This window comes from Thermobia domestica, chromosome 8 (genome assembly GCF_964235325.1).
Source record: "Thermobia domestica chromosome 8, izTheDome1.hap1.1, whole genome shotgun sequence".
NCBI classification, from domain to species: domain Eukaryota; kingdom Metazoa; phylum Arthropoda; class Insecta; order Zygentoma; family Lepismatidae; genus Thermobia; species Thermobia domestica.
The window spans coordinates 162,619,412-162,638,967 of record NC_137461.1 but is presented as its reverse complement, the minus strand read 5'-3'; the positions used below and the strand labels follow the sequence as shown (position 1 = coordinate 162,638,967).

General features: G+C 34.7%; 1 protein-coding gene across 1 annotated transcript in view; it reads right to left on the bottom strand.

Moving 5' to 3' along the window:
* Positions 1-18,080, bottom strand: part of LOC145693327 (uncharacterized) — a 334,188-nt gene extending 316,108 nt beyond the window's left edge. The window contains exon 1 of the mRNA XM_081769215.1: positions 17,814-18,080. The gene's annotated coding sequence lies outside the window, so the exon portion shown is untranslated. The remainder of the gene's footprint in view (positions 1-17,813) is intronic.
* Between the last annotated feature and the right edge of the window lie 1,476 nt (positions 18,081-19,556).

The window sequence follows — 19,556 nt, the reverse complement described above, 5'->3', positions numbered from 1 at the left end:
TTGTAGAACAAATATTACAACATATATGTGGTGCTTACTTCTTGTCAACATCTCCCACTTTACAGCCAAAGTATAAGTGATAGGCTTTCTTTATGATAAAAGCGAAATTCCACTTTTCGCTTCACTTCGTTAAAAACAACAATTTGCTCTGCACTGCAAACACATTTACGCGACATGTTTCTGCTTAGTATAGTCATAGAACGATAAATAATAATAATAATAATAATAATAATAATAATAATAATAATAATAATAATAATAATAATAACAGCACCCACCCACCCGCCCAATATCTCACCACGACTACGTCCGAGATGGCAAATTGTAACTACAAAAGAACGTTACACAACATGTTTACTCTGGCAAACTCTTCAATACAAACTAAATCGTGAAGTGGTTGATATTTCTTTGTTAGCGATGAAGTGCGAGCATAATGGATACCCAGAGACTACGCAGGAATTTATTTCGGGAGGGGTCCTAAGCTTTTCGGGGGTCCAATACAATTTGAAGCTGAATTATATTAAAATTTGTAAAATTGCACCTGAAATTAGACTAAATTTACAAACAAGTCGGGGTGTCAAGACCCGCAGTACCCACCCCTGCGTATGTCCCTGAGGATAGCAATGAAACTAACCGTCAAACAATGTAAGTTTGTTGAAATAAGTAGACAGCTCCTGTTGCCACGAACCCTTAATTTGCCCAGCAGGGCACATCGGGTGATAACGTATTTCCTTGAAACCCGAACCAATCTTCAAAAACTAATTTCATATTCGTTATCAGCACCCTAAAATTAGTAAGAGTTGGTTAGTTTTATCTCCGAAGCACTGCTGACCAGTGTTATTGGTAATCTGCCTCACGAAAACGCTTTAATTTCCCGTTAAATAGAAAAATAGTTTGTGAGTTTTTAATTAAATCAGGGATTAAATTCTATAGATGAACACAACAGTGCCTACTATAAAAGATTTCGAGTGTAAAATTGTTTTATGTGGTGGGATTTCTAAAGTGAAAGACTCAGTGAAGCGTATCTGTACGGAATGAGAGATTCCTGGGAATTGGAATTGATGATACAATTACTCAGGTTGACCAACCTTCACAACGTTGAATATTGCAGTTCAACTCTGGTATGAACGAAAAGTTTCCAGATTAAGCCATTGTTTTTTTTTTCTTTCTTTTCTTTTTTTCTTTTTTTTCTTTTTTTTACGTGAAGAGTAACATGATCATATGGTTTCAAGTTAAATATAAATTTAATGCAGCTGTTTTGTATTCTCTGTAACCGAGAAGAAAGTTCTTCAGTTAAACTAGTAATAGTACAAGTGTGATAATACTATTGAGTGGATTAACCTAATTTTTATGTCTTGAGTAAGATTTTTAATTATTATCTTTAACAAATGTAAGCCTGTCTGCATATTTTTCTTACATGATCTGACCAGGAGGATTTCTGTCCGTCTCACAGAATGAAATTACGATACCATCTAAAACTAAAGTTGGTACTAACGGTTCGTCAATGTTTTTTAGTATTGATCTTGATTCTGTAATAACAGATTTCATCTTTCTTGGATTTATTTTCAAGCTATTTTCTCGGCACCACCGTAAGTGATACTTTGCAATTTTCATTTCATATGTGACGTCATTAATATATAGTGAGAAAAGAAGGGCACAAAACGCTTCCTTGCGATATATCAATATTATTCTTAATCAATTACATCGCTTGTTTGAAATGCAATCTCATTCCAAAGTATGACTTCATTTACCGAATTGATGCTTCTAAAAATGATAGCATTTTAACTTTTCTAATATCATGATCAATTGTTTGAAATACTTTACTGAAGTCTAACAATACCAAAATACTAACTTTTTGCATCTCGATCATCTCTTATATTATCCATTATTTTTTACTAATCATCCATTATTTTTTAAACGAAATCGAGATTCAAGACATGGACCACATCTTTTAGATGTAATTCTCTATGTTGGATTGAAATTAAACGATTTGAACAGTAACCAACACTGCAAAATAAATTAAACACTAATAAATGAGCACTTATTACGATGTTATATCACATTGGTACTTATTTTTATACCTTACACACCAAACCAATATTTCAACGACTCGATAAAAGCACTCTTCGATAATTTATGAAGACAAAATATGTTTTAAATACTCTATTTAAAGTAATTTGAGCCAAGTTTTGTTGTATAGCGTAATAACAGAAGGTGTAACGTTTATTATAGGAAGGGCAATAAATTATTTTAAGTGCTTTTAATATCAAACAAGCCCTAACTTATTTATAATTCAAAGTAATACACTAAAACAATATAAAAGTTAATATAATAGGCAGAATCAAGGAATACATCACCCTTCAACAAAATTTAGCGGAGTGCAATGTACCTCTGTATCCCTCTTAGTTCGCTCCTGTATATTAGACAACCTGTCTTCATAAATTTTACCTAATTTAACATTGCACTTTATCTTCAAATCAGGCATGCTCAAAGTATCCGAATAACGAATCATTCACGATTATAAATCGTTATCCGAATACATTCATTATCCGATATGATCATCATATGAATAAAAGTGATGCCTGAATTTGTGAGTTTGGCCCTGTGAATGGGCAAATTTGCTTAGTAGAATTTGAATTCACTAGAATTCAGATCACTTGGAATTGTCAGTTTGTTCACTGCTGCTCTAGTTGGTTGAGCTCTGATTCCTGAGTCAGTGATACTACCATTGAGTTTGCCAGTTGGTGTTACTGTTGCTGCTGCCTGTTGCATAAGCACAAAACATCTGGAGGTCCCTTAGGAAGAAAAAAATGGTGGTACAATGATATATGATGAACTTCTGTTAATTCACTTGAGTGAAGCATGCGTCATTCAAATGCTTTGTTTAAAAAAAAAAAGAAATTAAAACAAAAAGAGAACTAAAACATCTTTCAGCAGGAATTGGGCGTGTCGCCTAATTTCAAACTGTCTTCCTTCTTTCTATCTTTGTGTGGGTCTATAATTGTGCATAGTTTAGAGCCAATTTCAAGGACGAATATCTGTATCTTATACGTACTTCTTACAGTTCATAGCTCCAGAGTCTAGATAATGTTTTCTTTGGTGTATAATGAGCTAATTAGATCAGAGCCATAAAAACAAAAAGCACATAAATTTATGCGTGAAATCGTGAAATGTGTATTCAATATCGTTACACCATACATTAAGAAGACATTCTAGTTAACTATGTAATTTCAGAGTAATAATCAAAAAACGGCAATATATATTTTCCAGAATGATTTGTTATGTTCTTAGCAATCATATCGTCATAAACGAAGTTTTGCTAAGCAATACATAGTTTTGTATGTGAAAAATATAAATCACTTTGCTTCATAGTTTCTGTACACACTGCGCTGCTATTTCTTCTAACTCCTCATATTACGATTTGTGTGTTTAAAAAGTGCTAAAGATTCAGTTATAAGATGGCATTCTCTCAAACGCTCTCCAAACTAATTCCAAATGCACTAACATTCAGTAGGAAAAGTAAACAAGAGAGACTAGAGAGTATAGATGAACAAGCGATAATTGATTTGAATTTAACATAAGTTCATAGACATTAGAATATGATTGTGACAAAAGCAAAAGTTTTCCATCATCATATCAGTATTTTTAATTAAGCGTTCTTAAGAAGCTACAATCTAATTAATAACTTTAGTTTGACATGATCTAAAATATTTTATCTTACAAGTAAGATAAACACTTGTATTAGTTTCTTTTTCATGCATTCAATTATAAAAATTGATGTTGCCTTTACAATCTATATGTACAGGTACATACAGTTTATCGAGAAGAATTATACTAAACAAAAGATTTAAACGGAGAGGGTATTTGTGAAGATACAGCTTCAACCTCTGTTAGTCGCAACATTGACACGTAATGTTTGTCGCAATCAAATTGATACTTCAATTTCCTCCCACTTCTACATACTTTGTTGTTTTCACATTTGAACGACAAATTTAGTGACTTGCTTTAAATAGTTCTAAGACAAAAAATTTATTGCATAACTTTTCCTTATTTGAAGAAAAGAGTAAGATTTGAAATACTGTGTAATTAGAGAGACACATAGTATTATTTTAAATGATGGCAAGAGTCGTAAAGTATCAAACCAATACAATGGAAAAAATACTTCGTTCTTTTATGCAATATTTTATTTCTAATCCCACTCGAAAATATTCATAAATTGTTTTTAGTCACGAACATAATTTTTTATTAGATCTTTGTTTCTTCCTATATTTAATAAGTGGTTTTTCGCTTTAAAATTGAAACATTTGTTCTAAAATTAAGGTACATTGCACAATTAGAATAATAGGTGTCTATATCCAATCACTAAACGCACGTATATTTATATTCAGTTGGTAAAATTTTTTTTGATAGTTTCATCTAAGTATTGTATTTCACAGAAAAAAAAATGTAGTGGAATACTGAGAACTTTCTTCGAAGGGGCATAACTTGTCTAAATTTTTCAGAACTATCCCTCTACAAATATTCCATTACCAGTCAATATATTTGTGTATACGAGTGATCCGAATAGGCAAAGAAATCTAGTGAAGATTTTGATTTTACTCAAATCCATATCAGTTGCATTACTCTCTCTTATAAAGCTCGCCGTTCATTCTGATTCGTATAACGAGCAATATTCTGGAGTATTTTATCACTAAAAAAATATTTTCTAACAATGTACTGAAATCTTACTTTATTTGACAATATCTTCCACCCCAGGAAGTTTTATCAGTATGCAACCTTGTTATTTTGTTTCTCCCAATATAAACAAAGTTGTGATTTGGATCACTTTGTTCGTCTGTTCCGTTTCGGAGTTTCCATCAGGTCCCTCACCATCAGCATCACACGCATTGATACTAGAATCACCTCCAAAATGTTGTAATTCAGCTTAATTGTTTGCATTTCCATAATCATACAACAGTTTTTGAACTAGTTGAACATCAGAAGAATTATTCAAATTAAAAGTGCATCCCCGTTCAGTCATACTCAATGAGAAAGAGGAGCAGACAGCTCACTGAAATGAAATAAGCTTTCAATGAAACAAAGTCACTGCTATAATACACTGCAACCGACAATACTGTAAACGGTAATAACACCAGTAGTCGCGATATATCAATTTGATACAATCGCATACAAATGGAAACCGTCACGATCAAAATAATCATCTCCGTCATTGATATGTTGGAGAAGTTGATGAGGAGGGGTACGATTAGATAAGGAACTACCCGAAAGCACATTTAAAAATACGACTTTAAAGAAATGTTTGATTATATCAATCTGATAACCATGCAACTAACGGAATGTTAATGGCGCATTCAATATATATTTTTTTCAGGCATTCATTCATTGGAAAGTACCTATATCAACGAAAACAATGTTTGATTCTAGTTATCAAACGCACGAGCTTCTGATTGTTAAATGAAACTTATTTTTAAGTGTAATTAGAATTTTGTATATTAAGATTCAAAAACTTGCAGTTAAAAGTATTTTCAGTTGCAGGAAGTTTCCGTGTGTTTATAATTCGGAAAGTAAGAAAGATCAAAAGTTTCGACAAGAACCTTTTAGTCATTATAGAGAACATTATATCTCTTGAGAACATTATATGGCTCAAGAAAGATATAAATTAAGAACAAGCTATGAGTGTTCATAAAAGTAGTAGGTTGACTCCAGTTTTCGTTTACTGGAATCAAATAGAAGGAAAAAGGGACAAAAACCAAAGTTCGAAGACGGGACTTTCTGGTTATTCTTTCTCGAGAAGACCTTCTATATCTACAACAAAGGGATTTCTTCTTAAGTCATTACTACTTTTTTTGAAAATAATAAGTACAAAATTGTGATTAATGTATAAAAGTTACGATTAAATCTTTCGTTCTCCAGTCATGTGCTGAGGAAATACATCTATTTACTACTGTCCACTATCAGTCCTATATGCTAGGACCTGGATTCATACTCGCCTATCTACATCTTAAGATAAAAGAAATACTGTTGAACTTACTTGGTTACCGGTAGAGAAGCACACAGGATATTTGTAACTTCAGTGGTATGGTGAACAATTATGAGGAGAGATTCAGTCACAGCCATCTATGACTCAGATCAGTGCATAAAATTTCCATTTGATGGATTTTCATGTTGAGTGTATATTGTATACTGTAATACTAGTGAACACTATATGGCTCAAGAGAGATATAAATTAAGAACAAGTTATGAGTGTTCACAAAAGTAGCAGGTAGAGACATTGACAAGATATTTTTTGAAGCGTGAAAGGTAAACAGGTTGACTTCCTTTGACAACAATCATGATGGTGAATATGGCACAAGCTAATAGTAATGGCGGTGACATGTAAAAACGGTAATTGCCTGGTAATTAATTACTATTTTTATTTGTGTTTTACCTTCATCATGGTGTTATTATATCTTATGTACGATTTATCTATTACAATAATTGGCAAATTGCGCTAATCTTTAGAGGATTTTCATTAATATATGAAGAAAAGAAGTATATTGTTAAAAAGAAAGATCTAATTCTTGGTAGCTAAAGGACAATTTTTTTTCCGTTTTCGCTTGACGTAAAGTGAGATATGCATTGCAGACAGTAGTTGCACATGTTCTGAAGATTTCAAGGAAAAGGTCACCAGACGGTTATTAGAAACAGTTTTACAGCTCTGAAGTATGCAAAATGTTTTGTAACATTTTCGACGTAATCTATGTTATCTATATATGTATATACGTGTGACAGATTAAATAAATGACACTCGCTAATTCACTCGTAAACAGATGTCCAAAATTATTAAGTGTAGATGTAGAACCTTGATATTTTACATAAGCATTGTTTTTGGGTCTGGATGAGATGGGGTGGCGCACAATGCAAGCTCTAAAACGGGAAAGAAGGCCTTTTCTTTAAATTTCACAAGATTTCTGCAACTATTACTCGTAAAATAACTAGATTTTGTATAAATACTCCTTTGAAATATTTTCCATGAACCTTAATCTTCCCACGCGAGAAAAGGGATATTCTGCTAGTTGTAAAAATAAATACATGTTCCTGTTACTATAGAGATACATATTTATTTTGAAGCATACATGTATCCTAAATAATGGCCTCTTTTCGCATTATATTGAAAGGAAGTTGTACATATCTGAAAACATAAAAAAATTTGAAGATTAATATTGAAGTAATATCCACACAGTTTCTACTTCAAGACAAATATCTCCAAGAAATTATGATTCTTTTTCTAGTTAATTTAGAAAAAGGTAGCAGAAAGAAGTCTAATCATACATTTGAGTAAAATCATTGTCTCTAATACAGTGGTTCTCAAGAACAACATGTGTGCTGGACAGTGTACACGATTTGAGGGATAGAAGAGGAATTATTCTCAAGACTGGTCGCAAAAAATATTAAATTCAATTACTTACTGTCCCTTGTGTTGGATGGTAACACTGTTATACTTGTCTAATGCATGTGACTATATTCGAATTCTTAATTTCAGGTACACAATTATCTCGTTTGTTTTGCTTCGTATTCTGAATTTGTCGCTGCTAACGTGTTGAAGAATTAGTCACTGTCACTAATTAGTCACTGAGTTTTGCGTGTCACGATTAGAAGTGCTACTTTAATTTCTTTGAACATTATTTTTCGATTACAGTAGTTTCAAAGACTTATCAAGGTTTAATAATTAGTAATTTAAATATGTAAATGTGATATATTAATTTAAAGTGTACTATTATTGTGTTATTTACATAATATGGCACAATCTGCAAGCATTTTGTTCTAATTGATGCTAGAAGAAAAATTAGTATTAGCTCCGTATTTCTCGATATCTTTTTAATTACATGATTCAATGTCAGAATACGAAGAAAGTAAGAACTGAATTTACCTTAGTCAATAGAGAGATCTGTAAACCATATCTGAAAATTGCTCAAGCGGAATTTTGTCTACAGGAAGGATTCAACAGAGTGAGTGGCAATACATCAAAAGAAAATAAATATTGTTTTCTTTTAGAATGAATAAAGTATGAAATAAAAGTTTATTTCTTAGTTTTTATAAAATGTTTATTTCTACATTTTTGAAATCCAAAATCTCGTTTTTACTATTTACCCAATTTATCTGGAATCGCAATTTGCTACACAATATCTTAGAGTTGTGGTACAAACAAAACATTACGTCGTAAACTGTAATGGATATATGATCATAATTTACTACCGAAGGGAGCTGTTTTATAAGAAAACAGCTTAATATAGATTTTTCCTTCATAATAGAAGGGTTCTTTGTAGATTCCATATAGTTGGATAAATATCTCTTCGGCGGAAACCCTTATTTCTCTTTAGGGTGTCTCTTTGGTTCCCAATAATACATACCAATCTATTATGGATTGGACACCATATTACTGGAGATTGGACATAGAACTGGCTACAGAGATACTATTTGGGCTTCGACAGTTTATGGCGCTTTATATATATAAAGCGCCTCAAGAGCTTTAAAAATGCAAGACTTCAGATTCCTTTTCGAAAACTAGAAAATTAGCGACGACCTGAACTTTAGCAGTATCCTTTTCTCTGTCCAAGAAATATTCTTCTGCTATGTCCTCATACTTTTCCCTGGTGTCGAAACAAAGTAGTGTTCGGTCAGTTTACAACTTAAAAAAAAAGAACAAACTTATCCGGGCATCATTTGGCTACAATAGGAGTTATTAACTTAACATTTGTGTGAATTTAAATTATTGTATTTTTGTCATAAAAATATATGTTTACTTCATGGGCTGTGTAATACCAATTCCCATTTCTTGGCGACATTACGAATTCAGCACTTAATAAACACTGAAGGCACTTAAAAAAAATGCGAACACGTTTAAAACCAGATATCATCTTAGGTAATCTGTACTCTAAAACAATGTCATTCTTTTCCCCTATTTTGCTTTTCATTATCATATGTGTTTGTTATATATGAAGAAGCATTTATGATCACTTGTATCATTTCATGTTAACGTACACGCTGATACATATCAATTGGTGCAATTTCACAGATCGAGCAACACGCAAACATCGAGTTCATGCAATTTGGGGAATATCTGATTCAGAGAGTTTGATAGCCTTAGAAACAGTTTAGCATCATCGGATGTATGGTTCTTCCCAAAGCTACAAATGGACCTTTTTTTGTTTCAGCAACGTAGAACAGATCAAACCCAATGCGATAGCTGAATTTCGGAAGTTACCAAAAGAGGCCTTTCGTCGTTGTTTCCACCAATAGCTGGAGCGGTGGAACAAGTGTGTGCCTGTTCCGAAGGTGCCAACTTTGAAGGCGATTAAGTGAATGTACTTATATTGTGGTAATCAAGAACTACAACAGAATTCCAAGAACTTTTTGACTGCTTCTCGTGCACACACACACACACACACTATATATATATACTAGCAGCGTTCACCCCGCTTCGCTGCGGTCACCCCGGAACGCAATAAACTTTGTTACTTAGATAATTTTTACTTTTTCGCTTTCAAATTGCAGTAAATGTTAACATTATAGCGCCTGTCATTTATGTTAACCCGCCGAGTCACACGGTCATGCGGGTTGCATATAAATACGTTTATTTTTACCTATGATGAACTAATAACAAAGGATTTGTACGTATGGACACCTGAATGGTCAATTATCTCAAGACACTGGTAATTGAAAATTAAAGTGATATGATAAAAACCATCTAGGGTCCAAATCCTAACAACCCCCCAAAAATGAAAGAAATTGGTTCAGCCGTATTAGCGTGATGAGCGGACAAAGGATTTTGTACGTTCTCTTTTATATATATATACTAGCAGCGTTCACCCCGCTTCGCTGCGGTCACCCCGGAACGCAATAAACTTTGTTACTTACATAATTTTTACTTTTTCGCTTTCAAGTGATATGATAAAAACCATAGAAGATTGCACTAATGTTAACATTATATCGCCTGTCATTTATGTTAACCCGCCCCGCTTCGCTGCGGTCACCCCAACCCGCCCCGCTTCGCTGCGGTCATCCCGGAACGCAATAAACTTTGTTACTTAGATAATTTTTACTTTTTCGCTTTCAAGTGATTTATAGCGCCTGTCAGTTATGTTAACCCGCCGAGTCACAGGGTCATGCGGGTTGCATATAAATACGTTTATTTTTATACCTATGATGAACTAATAACAAAGGATTTGTACGTATGGACACCTGAATGGTCAATTATCTCAAGACACTGGTAATTGAAAATTAAAGTGATATGATAAAAACCATCTAGGGTCCACATCCTAACAACCCCCCAAAAATGAAAGAAATCGGTTCAGCCGTATTAGCGTGATGAGCGGACAAAGGATTTTTTGTACGTATTGACACCTGATTGGTCAATTATCTCAAGACACTGGTAATTGAAAATTAAAGTGATATGATAAAAACCATCTAGGGTCCAAATCCTAACAACCCCCCAAAAATGAAAGAAATCGGTTCAGCCGTATTAGCGTGATGAGCGGACAAAGGATTTTGTGCGTTCTCTTTTATATTTATATATATATATATATATATATATATATATATATATATATATATATATATATATATATATATATATATATATATATATATATATATATATATATATATCAACAAATCTTAAAATATTGGAAATTGATTTTAAACTGTGCAATAGGTACAGTCAAAGTGAAATGAAAACTACATTTTAGCTTTACATTCTGGACTATGCCCGTAAGCTAAATGAGACGGAGAATTAAAGAAATAGAACAATTAGCAAGAATTGATTGAATAACAGGATAGAGGTGAACAGAGCTCTGAAAATGCCCGCGAATCAATAATCTGAAATAGTGCCAGGGTCTTACTTGCACCAAAGGTGAAGTCAGGTAATTTCAAACTTCGCCTTCGCTTTATGATGTCAGAAACATAAAGAGAGGGTTACATTTTGGTGCGTGGGCTGTGGGGCGGGACAAGGTGAGCAGTTATTTACATTCTTTTGTGAGAGACACACTTTGCATTTCCGAAAAGAAATCAAGTAAGTAATATGTAAATGAAGTATACATTGTGACAAAAGGTTCATCGATAAAATGGCGAACTGCTGCATCTATACTCAAAATTTCGTACTATGCGTCTGTTTATACACCATTTGATACAATAGATGTATAACGCACTGTACGTTATATAATTTATCAGTGTGAATGGAGGGAACTTAGAAGGGTGAACTATGGTATAAACTAATGCGTATTCATTACTTATTTACTCATTTTTGTGCCCCGTGAATATGACTAGGGATTACTGGGAACCTCATTCCCAGCGGCAATCAAACCTGAGAACAGAGAGGGCACCAGTCGAAGTGATCAAGTAATTACCTTTAGTAGATAAAAAATTCAAGTAAATTTTGTTATTGCAAATTAAATTAACGATTAAAATAGTTCAGGTGAACGTGGCAAGTTACTATTCGACTCGATCGGCGTTTGTGTCCATCCCTGTAACTTCAGTAAACATTATTAGATTTTAACAGAGTATTATGTATATTTTGTCTTACGCTTTTCCACAATCTCTCATACTTGGGATCAAAATTAATCAAGAATTATCGGTGAATTTATTTCCCTAATGTGGGATAAAATATCCTTCGCCATCCCGGCTCGTTTTTTCTTTTTTTTTTTTAAAGGCATGTCTCATAATAACTCTCGTTAAAAGAATATTAGATTTTGATATATAATGGCGAATATTTTTTAAGCTTCAGTATTATCCGTACTACTTTCAATTAAAATCAATCAAGAACTGAAAATCAATGTTCAGTGAAAATTTCGTAAAAGTGCTGTGATTTCCATACAGGTAGAACATAATGTGTTTTGTTGAGATTAGAGACTTGCTCGTATAGTTTGGAATTTAAAAAATAGTGAGAAATAGTCGCTTCTACAATACACAGCATCACTAATTAATAATAATTTTTAAAAATCAGGTTTTGATTAATAATAATCTTTTGTTTGGCGTATTTCTCTACGAAATGTCATTAGATTTCTTAGTGTGTGAAAAATTCAGAATCGTCTTGTAATAACTAAAAGAAGCTAATTGCCTCATGTAACTGGTGAAATCGTGTAAATGATAGAAACATATTGTAGTTACTGTCTTTCCTTTCTTTAATGGTATCAGTAATTGTCTTTAGAGAACCGTAAGGGCTCTGAAACACGAAATTCTTCGTACAACCAAATATCTAGCGTGCTTCTACGAAGAAAGATAGGGAATCATTTACGATGATTTAATACCTGTTTTCATGCAATACGCTAGTGCATGTTCATGTCACGTGTTTCACTGCAGATACTGAAATGTTACAATCGGGATAGGGAACCCGGAAAATGACTAGGGCTGCAGACTAGAAGCTCTATTTTGGTGACTCATTTCAATGAAGAAATATATATATATATATATATATATATATATATATATATATATATATATATATATATATATATATATATATATATATATTTAAATAAACGGATATTGACATTACGATTTCCCTTCGTATCTTTATTCGTAATTATAGATTTTATTAAACAACACAATGAAATAGCGGAATGAGGAAAATTTAAGGAAACGGAAGAACCCTCAAAAAATCCACGCACGTGATGTTTATCCACTACAAAGCTCACTTGGCGCAGCTGGGATGGAAGAGGGACTCCACGTATTAGAGGTGAGCGCTCTACCAATAAGACACTATGACCCATTAATAATATTCGAAACAAGTTTGATCTATCCATATTGCGCTAAATAGAAGTATAGGAAATGCGCATGTAAAATAATAATTGAAACATTTGAAATCAATACAGTCTACAATATAACGAAGTTTACAGTCTACAATATAACGAAGTCTACGGTCTACAATATAACGAATATACAGTCAAATTTGCGCAATATAATGAAGTCTCGAAGTCTATTGGATTCCTGACTATATAAGAAATGAGTTTCTTATATTGAAGGAACACTAATATTGTAAGTGAGTGTCTATGTAATGAAGGTAATTATTTGGTATTAGGGCTTGTGCATATGTTTCGTCTAATACTGATTTTCTAATCCTTTACTACACCTCCCTAATTCCAGATTTTCACTTGTTCTTTATATCACATGGAACTTACCACTCAAGCCGTGCTATACTGGCTTAATGGCTCCACGTAATTGCGTTATTGTGATAAATGAACTAAATAATTGTCCTCGGGTAGAAAAGTTAACAAAGACTTCAACATGCTTTTGTTCTTTGTTACTGCATGTTTTTGTTCTTTATTTACGCATAGTCGTTCAATAGCTTGACAACAGTGGCGCAACCACGCAGGGGATCCGCCAGATCCGAATCACCCGTTCAAGAAAGCCATCGTAACTCTTTTTAATACTTGTGTTTAGTCTGCGCCAGGGGAACAATCCATCGAGTCCAAACTTCGTCCCATCTTAGTAGCTCGACAGACATTTGTACACTTTCTTAATATAGTTTTAAAACTATACTTGGTTTAACAGAAAAATGATTGATGTGACCTAGAGATCTGATTTTATATGAGGGAGGTTCAATAATTATTGTCCCCAGCATATTTAAAATACTTGAGTTGGGATGGGTGATGGAGGATATTGTAGCCTAATGTCTTAGATGCCTATATGCTAAACTTCAGAGCCAGAGCTGCTATATTAATATTCTTTTTTGTCGTTTCAGGTGTGAGAGGTGGCACCTAGCTCGAAAAATGGAGAAAACCGAACAACGAGCTGTCATCAAGTATCTCCAGAAAAAGGAGTTAAGCCCAAAGGAGGATTCATGAGGACATGATCAGTGTGTTGGGTGATGGGGCTTGTAGGGAAAGCTGTCAACAGGCCCCTGGTGCCCCAACAACAGCATGCACCCCAGAAAACATTGATGCTGTGCATGATATGATTATAGCAGACAGACGAATCACGATGCAACAGTTAGCAGACATCATGCACATCTCTGTAGGCTCAGTGGAAACCATTGTGCATGAACACTTGGGATTCAGAAAGGTGTCAGCGCGATGGGTAACCAAAATGTTATCTCGTGAACATCAGAAAGACAGAGTTCGATGTTCAAGGGCTGGTTTGGAGGTTATGGGGGCAGACCTGAAACAGTTGTGTGATAGATTTGTGACAGTGGATGAGACGTGGCTTTACCAATATGATCCCGAGTCCAAACGACAGAGCATGGAGTGGCAGCACAACAGTTCACCTCCCTCACGCAAGTTCAAGGTGAAAGCATCAGCACGCAAGGTTATGGCCACAATTTTTTGGTATGCGAAGGGTGTGCTCCTTATTGACACTTATTGACTACCTGGAGGTTGGACACACTATCACGGGGGCCTATTATGAAGCCCTAATTCCTAAGTTACGCGAAGCAATCAAGGAAAAACAGCGCGGGATGTTGCAGCGAACAGTGCTGTTCCACCATGATAATGCTCCGGCCCACAAAGGCCGTCTTACTCGTGCCGCAATCCATGCTGCTGGTTTTGATGTGTTGGAATATCCTCCCTACTCACCCGACCTCGCCCCTAGTGACTTTCATTTGTTCCCAAAGTTGAAGGAGCACCTCAAGGAGAACAAGTTTCATTCAAATGCAGCTGTTATTGAAGCTGTGGAGGAATGGCTCACAGCTGAGCCAGAGACTTCTTTTGAAGCTGGCATAGTGGCTTTGCAGCATAGGTGGAAGAAGTGCATTACTATGAAAGGAGACTTTTTGGTAAAATAATACTGCTTATAGGTCAGGGACAATAATTATTGAACCATACTCGTACTACAACTCTACTCTTCCTTCTCTTATAGAAGCAATTTAATTCTATTATCTTTATCTGGTAATATAAGTGGAACTCAGAGGTGTCCATAGGCAGGTTTTAGATTGTGCGAATGTGATTTTGAGAAGAACATCATTTTTCATTGGAATGTTCCAATCGATCTTTAATTATACCATAATGATGGTTTCCAAATTGAGTAAAATTTAGTCTACAAAGCAAGTTATCTTGGTTTATCACAACCAACTTCGGTCTCCTTTATTAATTTTCCGGTGAGGAGGGGGAGGGTAAATTTGGGGAATTGTGACTAACCACTTGAGGAAAATGAGTACCGCTGGTGGAAGAAATTGAAAATTATTTATTATTTTCTCAAATGTAGTATTGGACATAGTGTCTTCTCTTGTAGTAGTAAATCCCTAAAATTTCTAACATTCCTCCAACAAAAAAACAATGGACACGATCAGGCTTGCACCCAGAAATTTAGGTTGAGGCTGAATACTACAAGTCACTACATCTATGTAGTATTGAACGAGTATTATTCTGCACCCTAAAAGACGATAAGTAATTGTAAAATACTTCCACCTACATTTTCAGAAAAAATGAACTAGAGTTTTAGTACAGATGAAGTGTAAGATCAAATTTTCATGCTACATCAATCATTTCACTGTTAAACAATTATAGTTTATTAAGAAAGTGTACAAATATATGTTGAGTTAGGAAGTTTTAGGGAGGGGGTCCGGACCCGGTGGAGCCCCGTGGGTACGCTCCTGGACACGATGTTAACAACAGCAACCATATACTGAGTTCAGAATCGAACCACAGCTGATCCGTCGTGTTTTTCTTTATTACATATAAATTGAAAGCGCAGTCAAAGTGTAGAGGTAGTTGCAAACAGTACTTCATAATGCAGAGAACATTATGAACAATCCATTTCATTGGACTCCTATTTTCATCAACTACTGGTACTTGATTTTCAAAGAATCAGTGTTTCTTTGAGACGAATTTTAAAGTATAGAAAAGCAAGTCTACTGTAAAATCAAACACTTCCATTAATCTACAAGATAATAAAGATCTTCTAGGAGAAGAAAGAGATATAGGAAATGCTACAATATGTATTTTGAGGAGGTATTGATAACGGCTCCTAAAACAAGTTCATTAAAATCAATAAATGAGTAAGTATAAGGCATTCAAAAAAAATAACCTGAATATGTTTCCACTATAATTTATACTCAACTTAAAGATACTTGAGCCGCGGTGGCTCAGTGGTAGAGCGTTCACCTCTAGTGTGTAGGGTGCTAAGTCCGATCCCAGCTCGCGTCAAGTGAGCTTTGAAGTGGACAAACTAAATGTGTCGGGGTTTTCTCGGGGTTCTCCCGTTTCCTCCCACTTTCTTCATTCCACCATTTCATTCATTTCTCATCCTTTAGCCTAGTTGGCATAATCGTGGGACGTAAAATTTAAAAATTTCATTTCATTTTATTTCATTTAAAGACACTTATCAGAATTCTCCGCACTTTTCACTTTCTTCAAAATATCTCAGAAAACAAAGAATAATATTAATCTTTGCGTAATAAATACAAAATACTACTGAATAAAAGTCAATATTCTTGAAATAGTATTCATTCCTGCTCAATTCGTTATCTAAGCATAAGATGCCATAATTTATTTCAAGACGTATCCCTCCTTGGGTAATGGGAAATATATTGATAATATATTTCACTAAATAGTGTAGTTTTTAAATACTACATAATTGTGCAGATAACTTTTGGTATTATGTTTTGATTTACACATTTTGATAAATGTGAGAAAACGAATGGGAGTTCACATTTCATTGAACCTCAATGTTAGAAAGGAAAGCTAAGTTTTAAACAAAGAAGTGTATCAAATTTTGGTGTGTTCTTAAATAGATCAAAAGAGTTGAGTTGATTTTGAGTTTAACGTCCCGTTCAGCAGCGAGGCTATATAAGACGTGGACCTACTGATTAACGTGGAATCCGAACCACATGAGCTCCCGCCGGGAATCGAACCCGGGTCTCCCACGCCAAAATAGATCAAAAGAATCCACAACTCAAGAAAAAAGAAGAAAGATAAAAAAATGAAATTAAAAACGAAATGGAGTTTGTCAGAATAAGCTATTTTTCTCTAAATTTTAAAACTGATGGATGCCAGAGGTGTACCTAATGGAGGAGCCCGGCGGGTCCGGACACCCCTCCCCAAACAAAAACTTCGTAACTGAACATATATTTGTACACTTTCTCAATAAAACTATAGTTGTTTAACAGGGAAATGATTGATGTAGTATGAAAATTTGATCTTACACTTCATCTTTACTCTTTCTCTTATAAAAACAATCTCGTTCTATCACTTTTTTCTGAAGATATATATGGAAATATTTTACAATTATTTATCGTCTTTTCGGATGCAGAATAATACCCGTTTAATACTACATAGACGTATTGGCTTGTACTATTGGAGCCCCTTAAAAGTTGGACCCCTCCCAACAAAAATTTCTGGGTGTGCGCCTGATGGCTGCTATATTCGTTCATGTGTTTCTTTTCCCTCTGATACCTAAAATCAGGAATACCTTTAAAGAAAAGATTAAAGCTCAGTATGAAGTATGGCTCAGTAATGGGATTTCTTGATTTGATTCCAGACCAAGTGACTTGTGGTGGACAATATCGTGTCCATGGGTTTTCTCAAGATTCTCCCATACCCTTCCACATTATCATTCCACTAATTCTTTTATAATAATTCGATTCATTAATCGTCCATATTTTTTTAGCCTACAAGGCATAACCATGAGAAGTTAAACAAAAAATGTCATTTCTTTTTATTTTCAATTATAAAATATTGTCTCATTTAGGGACTGACCCATGCCCCGGACTGCGCTGAAGGATATTGATAAAATGTCATTCGAAAATATCAGCTATAGATTCATTCTTGGCTTCTACATATTGATATAAACAATATTTGACATGATCTGAAATTGATTTAACTCAAATGTAATTATCCACTTACCTCCTTTAAGGAACAGTATTTTCAGTTTTCATTTAAAAAAATCATTCACACCACTATTCACTGTATATTACAATTACGCATCAGCCACTGGTATATTTAAAAAGTCACACTCACACACGCACTCTCAAAAGATCTTCCTTGTTTACTTTCCTCTTGGTTGGATTGTGACAGCGCACGTGTTGTTGCCGATCTGGCTACCGCTTTCGCACTCTTGGCGGCATCGCCGCTCGAGCCAGAATGCACTGACTGCGACAAGCAAACTGCGAGAGAGGATCACTTGGAAAGTAGATGGCGTTCAGGGCGGGGAAAGTAGCTCGTGCCGAACGAACATTCGACCTTCACTATCAGTTGCCGAAATCTCCTTGTTGGTTCGACAAGCAGGCTGAGTCCACCCAAGGGCAGAGCTTTAGAGTAATAACAAAAAAGAAAAAAAAAAGTTAATGAAATTGGGTCAATCAGATTTTGTATTTGTTTTGCGGTATTCTATCAGGAAGCAATCTTTTATAATGGAAAAAACACTTCTTGTTGAATCAAACAACATAGAAATGTGTAGTAAACTAACTAATTAATCAGTTTTGCATTTTTATAATCATAGAAAATGTGCGGCCTTTGCATGTACTAAGATATATTTATGTAGCACTGTCTTCATGCATATTAGTTAAAGAGAAAGAAGGAAATCCTAGTCCTTTGGTAAGTTTCTATTACCGAATTCATTATACTGGTTAACTCTAGTCAGAATGTTTTCTGGTATGGTGCTGCAACCCTCCTTGATCAGTTGATCTGTGGGCTCGCTAACCACTCAGGATAAATTACTAAGAAATAGGGGCTCCTGAAACGGAAAGAAACTTACTTGTACTGAGCGTACGTTGCTCAAATATGAAAATATGATTTTTTAAGAACAAGAATTTTTTAAAGTTTATATTTGGCGAGCAGCTAGTATTCATATGATATATTCAATTTCTTATTTGGATTCTCAACTAGTCTATAAAGCGATAGCAGGCAGGATCTTATTGTTACAAGAGGCCAAGCTAATACGTTTGATTGATTGATTGATTTTGAGTTTTACGTCCCGTTCAGCAGCGAGGCTATATGAGACGTGGACCTACTGATTAACGTGGAATCCGAACCACATGAGCTCCCGCCGGGAATCGAACCCGGGTCTCCCACGCCAAAGGCGCGTACGCTAACCGCTTAGCCACGGAGGAGCTCCCAAGCTAATACGTATTTAAAAAAAAAAATGGAATATTGTAATATATAAATTACTAGGCAATATAACATGCGCACTGGTGAAATGAAATGAAATCTTTGAGTTTTACGTCCCACGATTATGCCGGTTAGGCTAAAGGAGACATGAATGAAATGGTGGAATGAAGAAAGTGGGAGGAAACGGGAGAACCCCGAGAAAACCCACGCACACGATGTTTGTCCACCACAAAGTTCACTTGGCGAGGGTTGGGATCGAATCCGGGACCCCAAGCACCAGGGGTGAACGTTCTACCACTGAGCCACCGCGGCTCCTAACATGCGTACTGGTGTAAGAATAGATGACTTAGTAGGTATATTGTTTGATTTACTATGGATTGGCAAATGAATTCTCTAGATATGAACTGTATTGTCCATAATATAATAAGGTGAAAACTTAAAACTAGAGATGATCTTATCTTCAGTTTGTTATCGATTGAGCACCAAATATTGTCCAATGACAAGAGTTACAATTCGATATAAAGTTAAGGTTAAAGACTG